Here is a 16,606-nt window from a genome sequence, read left to right as displayed (position 1 = left end):
AAATAGACCGGAAGTGACCCAAATCAACCCGGAAGTGAACTTATTTCAAAATTAACTGCCCTAAATAGCTACATTAGGCGCTAACGTTTGCATTTTTTGTCCGATTGAACCCGTTTCAACATTTTAACCCCAAAAGTGAACCTCCTGAAGCTTTTTTTTTACGTTTTGTTCCAAATTTCAAAATATTTTGGCGCAATTGCTTTTTCTTTTGATTCCCATTCATTCTCTATGGGGATTCAACATTTGCTCTCACTTCTACATTTTTTAACCGATTCAACCCGTTCCAACATTCAACTGTTCATCCTTTGCCTGCCTATTCCACAACTTTCCACTTACCAAAATTCTCTACAATTTCGTTTTTCTACTCTTTTTTCCACATTTTTCAACCGATTCAACCCATTCCAACTTTATTCACTTTGTTTACCTTATGCTTACCATATTCACCTCCTTCACCCACACTTCCAGTGTGGCGGCCATCTTGGATTGACCCTGAAGTGCCCCCAATGAACCCAGAATGTACCGGAAGTGCCCCATATCAAGCCGCAAGTGACCTTAGGTAAACAGGAAGTGACCTTAGGTAAACCGGAAGTGACCCCAAATCAAACCGGAAGTGACCTTTTTAAACCGGAAGTGACCTTTTAAAACCGGAAGTGACCCCAAATAAACCGGAAGTGACCTCAGCTGGACCGGAAGTGCCTCTAATCAAACCGGAGGTGACCCAAATCAAACCGGAAGTGACCTTATTTCAACATTAACTGCCCTAAATAGCTACATTAGTCGCTAACTTTTGCATTTTTTGTCCGATTGAACCCGTTTCAACATTTTAACCCCAAAGGTGAACCTCCTGAAGCTGTTTTTTTTCGTTTTGTTCCAAATTTTACAATATTTTGGCGCAATTATTTTTTCTTTTAATTCCCATTCATTCTCTATGGGGATTCAATATTTGCTCTAACTTCTACATTTTTTAACCAATTCAACCCGTTCCAACATTTGACTGTTCATCTTTTGCCTACCTATTCCACAACCTCCCACTTACCAAAAATTCCAAACTTCAAATTTGAAATTCAACCAAATTCTCCAAAATTTAGTATTACACTTCTATTTTCCACATTTCTCAAGAAATTCAACTCATTTCAACATCATTCGGCATCATTCCCAAAGAAGTGATTCAAAGTCTTCGCCTTCACACGCAATTTCTCCAGAAATTGCATTTTCTAGTTATTATTGTGTGAAGGCGATGGCCTTCACACATATGTTATTCTACACCATTCTCTATTATTATTATTATTATTATTGTGTGAAGGCGATGGCCTTCACACATATGTTATTCTACACCATTCTCTATTATTATTATTATTATTGTGTGAAGGCGATGGCCTTCACACATATGTTATTCTACACCATTCTCTATTATTATTATTATTATTATTGTGTGAAGGCGATGGCCTTCACACATATGTTATTCTACACCATTCTCTATTATTATTATTATTATTATTATTATATTTTATTCTCCACACTTTTTTGTCCCGCTTCTTCTTCCACATAGTTCATCCGATTCACTCCGTTCCACTTTTGACGTGTTCCAAATATTCACGAGATGAGCGCTTCCATTTTTCTCGTTCCGAAAATTTTCCGATTTCGCAAAATTCGCGAACTTACGACAAATTTTTCCCCATTCATTCTTAATGGCAGATTCGACATTTCACATTTACATCATTCCACTTTTTTCTACATTGTTCAACCGATTCAACTCATTCCAACTTTCAACTGTTCATCTTTTGCCTACCTATTCCACAACTTCCCACTTACCAAAAATTCCAAATTTGAAATTCAACCAAATTCTCCAAAATTTCGTTTTTCCACTCTAACTTTTACGTTTTTCAACCGATTCAACCCATTCCAACTTTCAACTGTTCATCTTTTTCTAACTATTCCACAACTTCCAACTTATGAAAAATTCCAAATTTTCAAATTTGGAATTCAACCAAATTCTCAAAAATTTTGTTTTTCTACTCTAATTTCTACATTTTTCAACCGATTCAACCCATTCCAACTTTCAACTGTTCATCTTTTGCCTACCTATTCCACACCTTCCCACTTACCAAAATTTCCAAATTTTCAATTTTGAAATTCAACCAAATTCTACAAAATTTGGTTTTTCTACTCTAATTTCTACATTTTTCAACCGATTCAACCCATTCCAACTTTATTCACTTTGGTCACCTCATCCTTACCATATTCACCACCTTCACCCCCACTTCCACTATGCTTACAAAATTCAACCCTTGACCCCCACTTCCAGTGTGGCGGCCATCTTGGATTGACCCTGAAGTGCTCCCAATGAACCTAGAATGAACCGGAAGTGCCCCAAATCGAACCGGAAGTGACCTTAGGTAAACAGGAAGTGACCTCAGGTAAACCGGAAGTGACCCCAAATCAAACCGGAAGTGACCTTTTTAAACCGGAAGCTACCTTTTTAAACCGGAAGTGACCCCAAATAAACCGGAAGTGACCTCAGCTAGACCGGAAGTGCCTCTAATCAGACCGGAAGTGACCCAAATAGACCGGAAGTGACCCAAATCAACCCGGAAGTGACCTTATTTCAACATTAACTGCCATAAATAGCTACATTAGGCGCTAACTTTTGCATTTTTTGTCCGATTGAACCCGTTTCAACATTTTAACCCCAAAAGTGAACCTCCTGAAGCTGTTTTTTAACGTTTTGTTCCAAATTTCAAAATATTTTGGCGCAATTGCTTTTTCTTTTAATTCCAATTCATTCTCTATGGGGATTCAACATTTGCTCCCGCTTCTACATTTTTTAACCGATTCAACCCGTTCCAACATTCAACTGTTCATCCTTTGCCTGCCTATTCCACAACTTTCCACTAACCAAAAATTCTCTACAATTTCGTTTTTCTACTCTTTTTTCCACATTTTTCAACCGATTCAACCCATTCCAACTTTATTCACTTTGTTTACCTTATGCTTACCATATTCACCTCCTTCACCCACACTTCCAGTGTGGCGGCCATCTTGGATTGACCCTGAAGTGCTCCCAATGAACCTAGAATGAACCGGAAGTGGCCCATATCAAACCGGAAGTGACCTTAGGTAAACAGGAAGTGACCTTAGGTAAACCGGAAGTGACCCCAAATCAAACCGGAAGTGTCCTGTTTAAACCGGAAGTGACCTTTTTAAACCGGAAGTGACCCCAAATAAACCGGAAGTGACCTCAGCTAGACCGGAAGTGCCTCTAATCAGACCGGAAGTGACCCAAATAGACCGGAAGTGACCCAAATCAACCCGGAAGTGACCTTATTTCAACATTAACTGCCATAAATAGCTACATTAGGCGCTAACTTTTGCATTTTTTGTCCGATTGAACCCGTTTCAACATTTTAACCCCAAAAGTGAACCTCCTGAAGCTGTTTTTTTACGTTTTGTTCCAAATTTCAAAATATTTTGGCGCAATTGCTTTTTCTTTTAATTCCCATTCATTCTCTATGGGGATTCAACATTTGCTCGCGCTTCTACATTTTTTAACCGATTCAACCCGTTCCAACATTCAACTGTTCATCCTTTGCCTGCCTATTCCACAACTTTCCACTTACCAAAAATTCCAAAAATCAAATTTGAAATTCAACCATATTCTCAAAAATTTAGTAATACACTTCTATTTTCCACATTTCTCAAGAAATTCAACTCATTTCAACATCATTCGGCATCATTCCCCAAGAAGTGATTCAAAGTCTTCGCCTTCACACGCAATTTCTCCAGAAATTGCATTTTCTAGTTATTGTGTGAAGGCGATGGCCTTCACACATATGTTATTCTACACCATTCTCTATTATTATTATTATTATTATTATTATTCTTCTATTTTATTCTCCACACTTTTTTGTCCCGCTTCTTCTTCCACATAGTTCATCCGATTCACTCCGTTCCACTTTTGATGTATTCCAAATATTCACGAGATGAGCGCTTCCATTTTTCTCGTTCCGAAAATTTTCCGATTTCGCAAAATTCGCGAATTTACGACAAATTTTTCCCCATTCATTCTCAATGGCAGATTCGACATTTCACATTTACGTCATTCCCCTTTTAAATTCACCTCATTCAGCACATTCAAACCACATTCGGAATGATTCTCGACATTCCCAAAATTCCCAAATTCAAAAATTTCACGTTTTCACGTTAAAAATTCCGACAAAATTTCACGAAATTTCGTTTTTCACCTCTAATTTCTACATTTTTCGACCGATTCAACCCGTTCCAACTTCCAACTGTTCATCTTTTGCCTACCTATTCCACAACTTCCCACTTACAAAAAAATTCCAAATTTTCAAATTTGAAATTCAACCAAATTCTTCGTAATTTCGTTTTTCTACTCTAATTTCTACATTTTTCAACCGATTCAACCCATTCCAACTTTCAACTGTTCATCTTTTGCCTGCCTATTCCACAACTTCTCACCTATCAAAAATTCCAAAATTTCAAATTTGAAATTCAACCAAATTCTCCAAAATTTCGTTTTTCTACTCTAACTTCTACGTTTTTCAACCGATTCAACCCATTCCAACTTTCAACTGTTCATCTTTTGCCTACCTATTCCACACCTTCCCACTTACCAAAATTTCCAAATTTTCAATTTTGAAATTCAACCAAATTCTACAAAATTTGGTTTTTCTACTCTAATTTCTACATTTTTCAACCGATTCAACCCATTCCAACTTTATTCACTTTGGTCACCTCATCCTTACCATATTCACCCCCTTCACCCCCACTTCCACTATGCTTACAAAATTCAACCCTTGACCCCCACTTCCAGTGTGGCGGCCATCTTGGATTGACCCTGAAGTGCTCCCAATGAACCTAGAATGAACCGGAAGTGGCCCAAATCAAACCGGAAGTGACCTTAGGTAAACAGGAAGTGACCTCAGGTAAACCGGAAGTGACCCCAAATCAAACCGGAAGTGACCTTTTTAAACCGGAAGTGACCTTTTTAAACCGGAAGTGACCCCAAATAAACCGGAAGTGACCTCAGCTGGACCGGAAGTGCCTCTAATCAGACCGGAAGTGACCCAAATGGACCGGAAGTGACCCAAATCAACCCGGAAGTGAACTTATTTCAACATTAACTGCCATAAATAGCTACATTAGGCGCTAACTTTTGCATTTTTGGTCCGATTGAACCCGTTTCAACATTTTAACCCCAAAAGTGAACCTCCTGAAGCTGTTTTTTTACGTTTTGTTCCAAATTTCAAAATATTTTGGCGCAATTGCTTTTTCTTTTAATTCCCATTCATTCTCTATGGGGATTCAACATTTGCTCTCACTTCTACATTTTTTAATCGATTCAACCCGTTCCAACATTCAACTGTTCATCCTTTGCCTGCCTATTCCACAACTTTCCACTTACCAAAAATTCCAAAAATCAAATTTGAAATTCAACCATATTCTCAAAAATTTAGTATTACACTTCTATTTTCCACATTTCTCAAGAAATTCAACTCATTTCAACATCATTCGGCATCATTCCCCAAGAAGTGATTCAAAGTCTTCGCCTTCACACGCAATTTCTCCAGAAATTGCATTTTCTAGTTATTATTATTCTATTTTATTCCCGCCACTTTTTTGTCCCGCTTCTTCTTCCACATAGTTCATCCGATTCACTCCGTTCCACTTTTCACGCGTTCCAAATATTCACGAGATGAGCGCTTCCATTTTTCTCGTTCCGAAAATTTTCCGATTTCGCAAAATTCGCGAACTTACGACAAATTTTTCCCCATTCATTCTTAATGGCAGATTCGACATTTCACATTTACATCATTCCACTTTTTTCTACATTGTTCAACCGATTCAACTCATTCCAACTTTCAACTGTTCATCTTTTGCCTACCTATTCCACAACTTCCCACTTACCAAAAATTCCAAATTTGAAATTCAACCAAATTCTCCAAAATTTCGTTTTTCCACTCTAACTTTTACGTTTTTCAACCGATTCAACCCATTCCAACTTTCAACTGTTCATCTTTTTCTAACTATTCCACAACTTCCAACTTATGAAAAATTCCAAATTTTCAAATTTGGAATTCAACCAAATTCTCAAAAATTTTGTTTTTCTACTCTAATTTCTACATTTTTCAACCGATTCAACTCATTCCAACTTTCAACTGTTCATGTTTTGCCTACCTATTCCACAACTTCCCACTTACCAAAAATTCCATATTTGAAATTCAACCAAATTCTCCAACATTTTGTTTTTCTACTCTAATTTCTACATTTTTTAACCGATTCAACTCATTCCAACTTTCAACTGTTCATGTTTTGCCTACCTATTCCACAACTTCCCGTTTACCAAAAATTCCAAATTTGAAATTCAACCAAATTCTCCAAAATTTCGTTTTTCTAATCTAATTTCTACATTGTTCAACCGATTCAACCCATTCCAACTTTCAACTCTTCATCTTTTGCCTACCTATTCCACAACTTCCCACTTACCAAAAATTCCATATTTGAAATTCAACCAAATTCTCCAACATTTTGTTTTTCTACTCTAATTTCTACATTGTTCAACCGATTCAACCCATTCCAACTTTCAACTCTTCATCTTTTGCCTACCTATTCCACAACTTCCGACTTACCAAAAATTCCAAATTTGGAATTCAACCAAATTCTCAAAAATTTTGTTTTTCTACTCTAATTTCTACATTTTTTAACCGATTCAACTCATTCCAACTTTCAACTGTTCATGTTTTGCCTACCTATTCCACAACTTCCCGTTTACCAAAAATTCCAAATTTGAAATTCAACCAAATTCTCCAAAATTTCGTTTTTCGAATCTAATTTCTACATTGTTCAACCGATTCAACCCATTCCAACTTCCAACTCTTCATCTTTTGCCTACCTATTCCACAACTTCCCACTTACCAAAAATTCCATATTTGAAATTCAACCAAATTCTCCAACATTTTGTTTTTCTACTCTAATTTCTACATTGTTCAACCGATTCAACCCATTCCAACTTTCAACTCTTCATCTTTGGCCTACCTATTCCACAACTTCCGACTTACCAAAAATTCCAAATTTGAAATTCAACCAAAATCTCCAAAATTTCGTTTTTCTACTGTAATTTCTACATTGTTCAACCGATTCAACCCATTCCAACTTTCAACTCTTCATCTTTTGCCTACCTATTCCACAATTTCCCACGTACCAAAAATTAAAAATTTGAAATTCAACCAAATTCTCAAACATTTTGTTTTTCTACTCTAATCTTTACATTGTGCAACCGATTCAATCCATTCCAACTTTCAACTTTTCATCTTTTGCTTACCTATTTCACAACTTCCCACTTACCAAAAATTCCAAATTTGAAATTCAACCAAATTCTGCAAAATTTCGTTTTTCGACTCTAATTTGTACATTTTTCAACCGATTCAACCCATTCCAACTTTCAACTCTTCATCTTTTGCCTACGTATTACACAACTTCCCACTTACCAAAAATCCCAAATTTGAAATTCAACCAAATTCTCCAAAATTTCGTTTTTCTACTCTCATTTCTACATTTCTCTACCGATTCAACCCATTCCAACTTTCAACTCTTCATCTTTTGCTTACCTATTCCACAACTTCCCCTTACAAAAAATTCCAAATTTAGAAATTTGAAATTCAACCAAATTCTCCAAAAATGTGTTTTTCTACTCTAATTTTCACATTGTTCAACCGATTCAACTCATTCCAACTTTCAACTCTTCATCTTTTTTCTACCTATTCCCCAAATTTCCACTTGCCATAAATTCCACATTTTAAGATTTTAAACTCAACCAAATTCTCCAAAATTCTGAAATGCCACCAAATTCTCCAAAATTCCGTTTTTCACCTCTATTTTCTACATTTCTCAAGTAATTCAACTCGTTTCAGCATAATTCGCCAGCATTCGCCAAGAAGTGATTCAAAGTCTTCGCCTTCACACGCAATTTCTCCAGAAATTGCATTTTCTAGTTATTATTATTATTCTTCTATTTTATTCCCGCCACTTTTTTGTCCCGCTTCTTCTTCCACATAGTTCATCCGATTCACTCCGTTCCACTTTTCACGCGTTCCAAATATTCACGAGATGAGCGCTTCCATTTTTCTCGTTCCGAAAATTTTCCGATTTCGCAAAATTCGCGAACTTACGACAAATTTTTCCCCATTCATTCTTAATGGCAGATTCGACATTTCACATTTACATCATTCCACTTTTTTCTACATTGTTCAACCGATTCAACTCATTCCAACTTTCAACTGTTCATCTTTTGCCTACCTATTCCACAACTTCCCACTTACCAAAAATTCCAAATTTGAAATTCAACCAAATTCTCCAAAATTTCGTTTTTCCACTCTAACTTTTACGTTTTTCAACCGATTCAACCCATTCCAACTTTCAACTGTTCATCTTTTTCTAACTATTCCACAACTTCCAACTTATGAAAAATTCCAAATTTTCAAATTTGGAATTCAACCAAATTCTCAAAAATTTTGTTTTTCTACTCTAATTTCTACATTTTTCAACCGATTCAACTCATTCCAACTTTCAACTGTTCATGTTTTGCCTACCTATTCCGCAACTTCCCGTTTACCAAAAATTCCAAATTTGAAATTCAACCAAATCTTTCTAAATTTCGTTTTTCTACTCTAATTTCTACATTGTTCAACCGATTCAACTCGTTCCAACTTTCAACTGTTCATCTTTTGCCTATCTATTCCACAACTTCCCACTTACCAAAAATTCCATATTTGAAATTCAACCAAATTCTCCAACATTTTGTTTTTCTACTCTAATTTCTACATTGTTCAACCGATTCAACCCATTCCAACTTTCAACTCTTCATCTTTTGCCTACCTATTCCACAACTTCCGACTTACCAAAAATTCCAAATTTGAAATTCAACCAAAATCTCCAAAATTTCGTTTTTCTACTCTAATTTCTACATTGTTCAACCGATTCAACCCGTTCCAACTTTCAACTCTTCATCTTTTGCCTACCTATTCCACAACTTCCCACTTACCAAAAATTCCAAATTTGAAATTCAACCAAATTCTCAAACATTTGGTTTTTCTTCTCTAATCTTTACATTGTGAAACCGATTCAATCCATTCCAACTTTCAACTTTACATCTTTTGCTTACCTATTTCACAACTTCCCACTTACCAAAAATTCCAAATTTGGAATTCAACCAAATTCTCAAAAATTTTGTTTTTCTACTCTAATTTCTACATTTTTTAACCGATTCAACTCATTCCAACTTTCAACTGTTCATGTTTTGCCTACCTATTCCACAACTTCCCGTTTACCAAAAATTCCAAATTTGAAATTCAACCAAATTCTCCAAAATTTCGTTTTTCTAATCTAATTTCTACATTGTTCAACCGATTCAACCCATTCCAACTTTCAACTCTTCATCTTTTGCCTACCTATTCCACAACTTCCCACTTACCAAAAATTCCATATTTGAAATTCAACCAAATTCTCCAACATTTTGTTTTTCTACTCTAATTTCTACATTGTTCAACCGATTCAACCCATTCCAACTTTCAACTCTTCATCTTTTGCCTACCTATTCCACAACTTCCCACTTACCAAAAATTCCATATTTGAAATTCAACCAAATTCTCCAACATTTTGTTTTTCTACTCTAATTTCTACATTGTTCAACCGATTCAACCCATTCCAACTTTCAACTCTTCATCTTTTGCCTACCTATTCCACAACTTCCGACTTACCAAAAATTCCAAATTTGAAATTCAACCAAAATTTCCAAAATTTCGTTTTTCTACTCTAATTTCTACATTGTTCAACCGATTCAACTCATTCCAACTTTCAACTGTTCATCTTTTGCCTACCTATTCCACAACTTCCCACTTACCAAAAATTCCAAATTTGAAATTCAACCAAATTCTCCAAAATTTCGTTTTTCCACTCTAACTTTTACGTTTTTCAACCGATTCAACCCATTCCAACTTTCAACTGTTCATCTTTTTCTAACTATTCCACAACTTCCAACTTATGAAAAATTCCAAATTTTCAAATTTGGAATTCAACCAAATTCTCAAAAATTTTGTTTTTCTACTCTAATTTCTACATTTTTCAACCAATTCAACTCATTCCAACTTTCAACTGTTCATGTTTTGCCTACCTATTCCACAACTTCCCGTTTACCAAAAATTCCAAATTTGAAATTCAACCAAATCTTTCTAAATTTCGTTTTTCTACTCTAATTTCTACATTGTTCAACCGATTCAACTCATTCCAACTTTCAACTGTTCATCTTTTGCCTATCTATTCCACAACTTCCCACTTACCAAAAATTCCATATTTGAAATTCAACCAAATTCTCCAACATTTTGTTTTTCTACTCTAATTTCTACATTGTTCAACCGATTCAACCCATTCCAACTTTCAACTCTTCATCTTTTGCCTACCTATTCCACAACTTCCGACTTACCAAAAATTCCAAATTTGAAATTCAACCAAAATTTCCAAAATTTCGTTTTTCTACTCTAATTTCTACATTGTTCAACCGATTCAACCCATTCCAACTTTCAACTCTTCATCTCTTGCCTACCTATTCCACAACTTCCGACTTACCAAAAATTCCAAATTTGAAATTCAACCAAAATCTCCAAAATTTCCTTTTTCTACTCTAATTTCTACATTGTTCAACCGATTCAACCCGTTCCAACTTTCAACTCTTCATCTTTTGCCTACCTATTCCACAACTTCCCACTTACCAAAAATTCAAAATTTGAAATTCAACCAAATTCTCAAACATTTTGTTTTTCTTCTCTAATCTTTACATTGTGAAACCGATTCAATCCATTCCAACTTTCAACTTTTCATCTTTTGCTTACCTATTTCACAACTTCCCACTTACAAAAAATTCCAAATTTGGAATTCAACCAAATTCTCAAAAATTTTGTTTTTCTACTCTAATTTCGACATTTTTTAACCGATTTAACTCATTCCAACTTTCAACTGTTCATGTTTTGCCTACTTATTCCACAACTTCCCGTTTACCAAAAATTCCAAATTTGAAATTCAACCAAATTCTCAAAAATTTGTTTTTTCTAATCTAATTTCTACATTGTTCAACCGATTCAACCCATTCCAACTTTCAACTCTTCATCTTTTGCCTACCTATTCGACAACTTCCCACTTACCAAAAATTCCATATTTGAAATTCAACCAAATTCTCCAACATTTTGTTTTTCTACTCTAATTTCTACATTGTTCAACCGATTCAACCCATTCCAACTTTCAACTCTTCATCTTTTGCCTACCTATTCCACAACTTCCGACTTACCAAAAATTCTAAATTTGAAATTCAACCAAAATCTCCAAAATTTCGTTTTTCTACTGTAATTTCTACATTGTTCAACCGATTCAACCCATTCCAACTTTCAACTCTTCATCTTTTGCCTACCTATTCCACAACTTCCCACTTACCAAAAATTAAAAATTAAAAATTTGAAATTCAACCAAATTCTCAAACATTTTGTTTTTCTACTCTAATCTTTACATTGTGCAACCGATTCAATCCATTCCAACTTTCAACTTTTCATCTTTTGCTTACCTATTTCACAACTTCCCACTTACCAAAAATTCCAAATTTGAAATTCAACCAAATTCGGAAAAATTTCGTTTTTCGACTCTAATTTGTACATTTTTCAACCGATTCAACCCATTCCAACTTTCAACTCTTCATCTTTTTCCTACCTATTCCCCAAATTTCCACTTGCCATAAATTCCACATTTTAAGATTTTAAACTCAACCAAATTCTCCAAAATTCTGAAATTCCACCAAATTCTCCAAAATTCCGTTTTTCACCTCTATTTTCTACATTTCTCAAGTAATTCAACTCGTTTCAGCATAATTCGCCAGCATTTGCCAAGAAGTGATTCAAAGTCTTCGCCTTCACACGCAATTTCTCCAGAAATTGCATTTTCTAGTTATTAGTGTGAAGGTGAAGACCTTCACACTATTGTTATTGCTGTCCTTTATTATTATTATTATTATTATTATTATTATTCTACTTATTCCGCTCACTTTTTTGACGCTTAACTCCTTCCACATACTTCAACCGATTCACTCCGTTCCACTTTTCACTTATTCCAAATATTCATGACACGGCTGCTTACATTTTTTTTGTTCGAAAAATTTTCCGTTTTCACAAAATTCACGATTTTGTGGCATTTTTTTCCCCATTCATTCTTAATGGCAGATTCAACATTTCACATTTTTGTTGTTCCAGTTTGAAATTCACTTATTTCAACACATTCAAATCACATTGGGGACATTCCCAAACTTGCCAAATTCAAAAATTTCACGTTTTCACTTTTAAAATTTGCACAAAATTTTGCAAAATTTCACAAAATTTAGTTTTTCACTTCTAGTTTCTACATTTTTCCACCGATTCAACTCGTTCCAACTTTCAACTGTTCATCTTTTGCCTACCTATTCCACACCTTCCCACTTAGCAAAATTTCCAAATTTTCAATTTTGAAATTCACACCAAATTTTCCCAAAATTTAGTTTTTCCCTTCTAATTTCTACATTTTTCAACCGATTCAACCCATTCCAACTTTATTCACTTTGTTCACCTTATGCTTACCATATTCACCCCCTTCACCCCCACTTCCACAATTCAACCCTTGACCCCCACTTCCAGAGTGGCGGCCATCTTGGATTGACCCTGAAGTGCCCCAATGAACCCGGAATGAACTGGAAGTGCCCCAAATCAAACCGGAATTGACCCCAAATGAACCGGAAGTGACCTCAGGTAAACCGGAAGTGACCCCAAATCAAACCGGAAGTGACCCCAAATCAAACCGGAAGTGACCTTTTAAACCGGAAGTGACCCCAAATAAACCGGAAGTGACCTCAGCTAGACCGGAAGTGCCTCTAATCAAACCGGAAGTGACCTAAATAGACCGGAAGTGCCTCTAATCAAACCGGAAGTGACCCAAATCAAACCGGAAATGACCATATTTCAACATTAACTGCCCTAAATACCTACATTTGCGCTAACTTTTGCAAATTTTGCCCGATTAAACCCATTTCAACATTTTAACCCCAAAAGTGAACCTCCTGAAGCCGTTTCTTTCCTTTTGTTCCAAATTTCAGAAACTTTTGGTGCAATTTTTTTTTCTTTTAATTCCCATTCATTCTCTATTAGGATTCAAGATTTGCTCTGACTTCTACATTTTTTAACCGATTCAACTCGTTCCAACTTTCAACTGTTCCTCTTTTGCCTTCCTATTCCACAACTTCCCACTTACCAAAAATTCTCTACAATTTTGTTTTTCTACTCTAATTTCTACATTTTCAACTTATTCAACCCATTCCACCTTTCAACTGTTCATCATTTTCCTACCTATTCCACAACTTCCCACTTACCCAAAATTCCAAATTTTCAATTTTGAAATTCACACCCAATTTTCCCAAATTTCCTTTTTCCCTTGTAATTTCTACATTTTTCAACCGATTCAACTCTTTTCAACATCATTCTGCAACATTCCCCAAGTATTTATTCAACCTCTTCACCTTCACACGCAATTTCTTCAGGAATTGCAAATTCTAGTTGTGTGAAGGCGATGGCCTTCACACATATGTTATTCTACACCATTCTCTATTATTATTATTATTATTATTCTTCTATTTTATTCTCCACACTTTTTTGTCCCGCTTCTTCTTCCACATAGTTCATCCGATTCACTCCGTTCCACTTTTGATGTATTCCAAATATTCACGAGATGAGCGCTTCCATTTTTCTCGTTCAGAAAATTTTCCGATTTCGCAAAATTCGCGAATTTACGACAAATTTTTCCCCATTCATTCTCAATGGCAGATTCGACATTTCACATTTACGTCATTCCCCTTTTAAATTCACCTCATTCAGCACATTCAAACCACATTCGGAATGATTCTCGACATTCCCAAAATTCCCAAATTCAAAAATTTCACGTTTTCACGTTAAAAATTCCGACAAAATTTCACGAAATTTCGTTTTTCACCTCTAATTTCTACATTTTTCGACCGATTCAACCCGTTCCAACTTCCAACTGTTCATCTTTTGCCTACCTATTCCACAACTTCCCACTTACAAAAAAATTCCAAATTTTCAAATTTGAAATTCAACCAAATTTTTCGTAATTTCGTTTTTCTACTCTAATTTCTACATTTTTCAACCGATTCAACCCATTCCAACTTTCAACTGTTCATCTTTTGCCTGCCTATTCCACAACTTCTCACCTATCAAAAATTCCAAAATTTCAAATTTGAAATTCAACCAAATTCTCCAAAATTTCGTTTTTCTACTCTAACTTCTACGTTTTTCAACCGATTCAACCCATTCCAACTTTCAACTGTTCATCTTTTGCCTACCTATTCCACACCTTCCCACTTACCAAAATTTCCAAATTTTCAATTTTGAAATTCAACCAAATGCTACAAAATTTGGTTTTTCTACTCTAATTTCTACATTTTTCAACCGATTCAACCCATTCCAACTTTATTCACTTTGGTCACCTCATCCTTACCATATTCACCCCCTTCACCCCCACTTCCACTATGCTTACAAAATTCAACCCTTGACCCCCACTTCCAGTGTGGCGGCCATCTTGGATTGACCCTGAAGTGCTCCCAATGAACCTAGAATGAACCGGAAGTGGCCCAAATCAAACCGGAAGTGACCTTAGGTAAACAGGAAGTGACCTCAGGTAAACCGGAAGTGACCCCAAATCAAACCGGAAGTGACCTTTTTAAACCGGAAGTGACCTTTTTAAACCGGAAGTGACCCCAAATAAACCGGAAGTGACCTCAGCTGGACCGGAAGTGCCTCTAATCAGACCGGAAGTGACCCAAATGGACCGGAAGTGACCCAAATCAACCCGGAAGTGAACTTATTTCAACATTAACTGCCATAAATAGCTACATTAGGCGCTAACTTTTGCATTTTTTGTCCGATTGAACCCGTTTCAACATTTTAACCCCAAAAGTGAACCTCCTGAAGCTGTTTTTTTACGTTTTGTTCCAAATTTCAAAATATTTTGGCGCAATTGCTTTTTCTTTTAATTCCCATTCATTCTCTATGGGGATTCAACATTTGCTCTCACTTCTACATTTTTTAACCGATTCAACCCGTTCCAACATTCAACTGTTCATCCTTTGCCTGCCTATTCCACAACTTTCCACTTACCAAAATTCTCTACAATTTCGTTTTTCTACTCTTTTTTCCACATTTTTCAACCGATTCAACCCATTCCAACTTTATTCACTTTGTTTACCTTATGCTTACCATATTCACCTCCTTCACCCACACTTCCAGTGTGGCGGCCATCTTGGATTGACCCTGAAGTGCCCCCAATGAACCCAGAATGTACCGGAAGTGCCCCATATCAAGCCGCAAGTGACCTTAGGTAAACAGGAAGTGACCTTAGGTAAACCGGAAGTGACCCCAAATCAAACCGGAAGTGACCTTTTTAAACCGGAAGTGACCTTTTTAAACCGGAAGTGACCCCAAATAAACCGGAAGTGACCTCAGCTGGACCGGAAGTGCCTCTAATCAAACCGGAAGTGACCCAAATCAAACCGGAAGTGACTTTATTTCAACATTAACTGCCCTAAATAGCTACATTAGTCGCTAACTTTTGCATTTTTTGTCCGATTGAACCCGTTTCAACATTTTAACCCCAAAGGTGAACCTCCTGAAGCTGTTTTTTTTCGTTTTGTTCCAAATTTTACAATATTTTGGCGCAATTATTTTTTCTTTTAATTCCCATTCATTCTCTATGGGGATTCAATATTTGCTCTAACTTCTACATTTTTTAACCAATTCAACCCGTTCCAACATTTGACTGTTCATCTTTTGCCTACCTATTCCACAACCTCCCACTTACCAAAAATTCCAAACTTCAAATTTGAAATTCAACCAAATTCTCCAAAATTTAGTATTACACTTCTATTTTCCACATTTCTCAAGAAATTCAACTCATTTCAACATCATTCGGCATCATTCCCAAAGAAGTGATTCAAAGTCTTCGCCTTCACACGCAATTTCTCCAGAAATTGCATTTTCTAGTTATTATTATTATTATTATTATTCTTCTATTTTATTCTCCACACTTTTTTGTCCCGCTTCTTCTTCCACATAGTTCATCCGATTCACTCCGTTCCACTTTTGACGTGTTCCAAATATTCACGAGATGAGCGCTTCCATTTTTCTCGTTCCGAAAATTTTCCGATTTCGCAAAATTCGCGAACTTACGACAAATTTTTCCCCATTCATTCTTAATGGCAGATTCGACATTTCACATTTACATCATTCCACTTTTTTCTACATTGTTCAACCGATTCAACTCATTCCAACTTTCAACTGTTCATCTTTTGCCTACCTATTCCACAACTTCCCACTTACCAAAAATTCCAAATTTGAAATTCAACCAAATTCTCCAAAATTTCGTTTTTCCACTCTAACTTTTACGTTTTTCAACCGATTCAACCCATTCCAACTTTCAACTGTTCATCTTTTTCTAACTATTCCACAACTTCCAA

General features: G+C 35.8%; 1 protein-coding gene across 2 annotated transcripts in view; it reads right to left on the bottom strand.

Moving 5' to 3' along the window:
- LOC137840170 (piggyBac transposable element-derived protein 3-like) overlaps positions 1 to 15,437 on the bottom strand; it is a 74,175-nt gene extending 58,738 nt beyond the window's left edge. For both annotated transcript variants that reach the window (XM_068650246.1, XM_068650247.1), the window contains exon 1: positions 12,032 to 15,437. The gene's annotated coding sequence lies outside the window, so the exon portion shown is untranslated. The remainder of the gene's footprint in view (positions 1 to 12,031) is intronic.
- Between the last annotated feature and the right edge of the window lie 1,169 nt (positions 15,438 to 16,606).

The sequence above is a fragment of the Syngnathus scovelli genome, chromosome 3 (genome assembly GCF_024217435.2).
Source record: "Syngnathus scovelli strain Florida chromosome 3, RoL_Ssco_1.2, whole genome shotgun sequence".
In the NCBI taxonomy this organism is placed as follows: domain Eukaryota; kingdom Metazoa; phylum Chordata; class Actinopteri; order Syngnathiformes; family Syngnathidae; genus Syngnathus; species Syngnathus scovelli.
Note: the sequence above shows the minus strand (reverse complement) of the source record. Positions and strands in the feature narration are given on the sequence as shown.